This window comes from Canis aureus, chromosome 36 (assembly GCF_053574225.1).
Source record: "Canis aureus isolate CA01 chromosome 36, VMU_Caureus_v.1.0, whole genome shotgun sequence".
Classification (NCBI taxonomy): Eukaryota; Metazoa; Chordata; class Mammalia; order Carnivora; family Canidae; genus Canis; species Canis aureus.
In genome coordinates, this window is record NC_135646.1 from 3,726,049 (window position 1) to 3,729,280 (window position 3,232).

At 39.4% G+C, this 3,232-nt stretch overlaps 1 pseudogene; it reads right to left on the reverse strand.

Annotated features, from left to right (window-relative positions):
- Positions 1–2,637: 2,637 nt before the first annotated feature.
- On the reverse strand, positions 2,638–2,716 carry LOC144306287 (U4 spliceosomal RNA; annotated as a pseudogene).
- Between the last annotated feature and the right edge of the window lie 516 nt (positions 2,717–3,232).

Consider the following 3,232-nt stretch of genomic DNA (forward strand, 5'->3'; position numbering starts at 1 on the left):
TATTATAGCTGGGGCCATAGAAAGATTATTTTTTATATAGATTTTATTTATTTGAGAGAGAGAGACAGAGAGAGCAAGTAAAAGTAGGAGGTGGAGGGGGAAAGGGAGAGGGAGAAGCAGATTCCCTGCTGAGCAGGGACCCCGATGTGAGACTTGATCCCAGGACCCAAGATTATCACTTAAGCCAAATGCAGCTGCTTAAACAACTGAGCCACCTAGGTACTCTCACATTTATCTTGATAATGTTTATGAATTATTACGAACATCTAGGACCAAAGTTTCCTTGTTTACGAAAATATTTTCTATCACATTTCATTTAAAAGCTAATTAATTCAACAAAGTTTATATTTATTAAAGCAGGCTACTGTACCTTCAACTACTCTACTGGGTTATTAGTAATGATCCTTCAAGACTCTCGAAATAGTAACAGTGCTGGGTGGGTCCAAGGACAGTTTTCAATTCATTTATTTAACCCATACCTCAAGGGCATCTATGCTAGTTTTCCTCTATGGCAGATGTCATGGAAAAACCTGATAAAATCCTCAAGAAATTTATAATCCAATTTGGAAGATCAGGTATAAAAATAACCTTAGTATAGGTGCACCTGAGTGGCTCAGTTGATTAACCATCTGCCTTTGGCTCAGGTCACAATCTCAGTGTTCTGGGATCAAGCCCTGCATTGCCCCACCCCCACTCATGCTCTCTCTTGCTCACTCTGCTCTATCAAATAAATAAATAAATAAATAAATAAATAAATAAATAAATAATCTTTAAAAATAACCTTAGTATAAGAAAAAGATGAATGAGTACCATAGTATGTTTTGAGTTAATTGCAATGAGATTTCAAAAGTGGAGATAATTATGGGGTATTATTGAAGAACTTCTGACCTCATTGAAACTGTTTTCACTCAATGTTCAGGATAATAGGAGTGTCAGGTCCTAGCAATTTCCCTTTGGAAATATTGGACATTGCCTAGAATCTCAAAACTTGCCTTGAGTTGGATGGTGAAGACCCACTATGGAAAGAGCTACCCTATGCCATACATTTCCTCATTCTAGTGAAAAACATTCAGGATTTTATCCCAGGGATGTAGAGAAACTTGTAAGCAAAAGAATCAGGTTCTTCACCAAAAAGAACACTTATCTTCTTTTTTCTCTCTCATAGGAGAGTTCAGATGCTTGAATGAAGTTTTACCCTAATGAACACCACGTCCATGGGGTTGCAATCAACACAAGAAGGAAAAGTTAAGACATAGTTTAGATTTCCAGATCCAAAGTATCTCAATCCATTTATTGACACATTTACAGGTATCTCCCTTCGGTCAGCTGAGAAGTGTGTAGGACAGCTGCTGCCCAGGGTACACACCTGGGGTGGGTTAAATATGCCCTCCCAGAAACTGATCATAAGCTCAGGGGAAATGCGCAAGGAGCAAATGCAAGACCATTCCTTCTTCAGTGCTACAGAAGATGCATTGTTACGTCCTTCTGGAGTGGAAGAAGGAAATTAGATGGAGGATAGTTCTGATAAACCAGTTCTGCAAGAGTTATCAGAGGGCCATTTACTAAAGAATTACCAGAGGATAGGAAATGTCTTTGACTTTAACCGAGTGAGGAAATGATCGGAGATAAGGTATTAGGGTCCTCCTTCAGTTCATGCCTTTACTCTGGCCTTGCTCCCTGGTTTATGACAAACTACGTCCTCTTGGTAAAAGAGCACGAGTCCAGTCATCCATGGTATCTCTGTTCACTGGGACCAACCCCTTTGCTAGAGTTAGTTCATAGTGTGGCTTGCTAGCTAGAGGTCCTTATGAGGCAATGAGATCTGAATATTAATTGGAGGCCATTTTAAAAATATTCTTCTAGGTCCTTTCAATAAAATAAAATGGAAAATAGGGTGGTAGAAGAGGAAGAGGGCGGGGGGTCGGGGTGACTGGGTGGCGGGCACTGAGGTGGGCACTTGACGGGATGAGCACTGGGTGTTATTCTGTATGTTGGCAAATTGAACACCAATAAAAAATAAATTTATTATTTAAAAAAAAAGAAAATAAAAATGTGATGCTTATCTGGCAATACTGTGTATCTTTATAAGTGGAAAAGCAATAGAATTATTAATGAGCATGTAAGAATTATGTTTTTAAAAGATTTTATTTATTTATTTATTTATTTATTTATTTATTTATTTATGAGCGAGAGAGAGAGAGAGAGAGAGAGAGAGAGAGAGAGGCAGAGGGAGAAGCAGGCTCCATGCAGGGAGCCGGACGTGGGACTCGATCCCAGGTCTCCAGGATCAGCCCTAGGCTGAAGGCGTCGCTAAACTGCTGAGCCACCTGGGCTGCCCAGCATGTAAGAGTTATTAACAAGAATAAAATATTTCAGTTAGAGGTAGAAGAGTAGTTCAAACATACAGAAGGACTATATTAAATGGATTTTATTTTTTTAAATATTTATTTTATTTATTTTTTTATTTATTTATGATAGACAGAGAGCGAGAGAGAGGCAGAGACACAGGCAGAGGGAGAAGCAGGCTCCACGCAGGGAGCCCAATGTGGGATTCCGGGTTTCCACGATTGCGCCCTGGGCCAAAGGCAGGCGCTAAACCGCTGATCCCCCTAAATGCATTTTAAAGCCACATTTAACCTTTTAAAAGTTTTCAATTAGCAATAAATCGTGCCTCGGATAAACCTCATTGGCTACAATACTGCCACTGTGCAAAGCCTTAACTTTAAAAAAAATAAACCTATTTTTCAAGTTAGATTTATCAAAGTATAGCATAATACTTATATTCTACTCTCTTGGTATTTATGCTAAAACGAGGAAGAACGAACTTACAGAGTATACCTGACGTGTATAGCAACTATGCCAGATACATTCATTTCCAAAGAAATCATGACCACATATACATAGAGGGGAAACGTAAAATGGGTTGTTTTTTGAAATTACCAATGGAAAACATTTGCTAACTTCTACTGGCATTTCCATAAAATGAATAACACTCTTGGGATTACTGTATCGTAGACACCTATTGTTTCTTGGGGTGCCTGGGTGGAGAGTGGGTTAAGCGTCTGTGGCTCAGGTCGTGATCCCACGGTCCTGGGACGGAGCCCCACACTGGGTTCCCTGCTCAGTGGGGAGTCTGCTTCTCCTTCTGCCTCTTCCCCTCTCCTCACTTGTGCTTTCTCTCTCAAATAAATAAAATCTTAAAAAAAAAACAAGAAGAACTTCACCTATTATT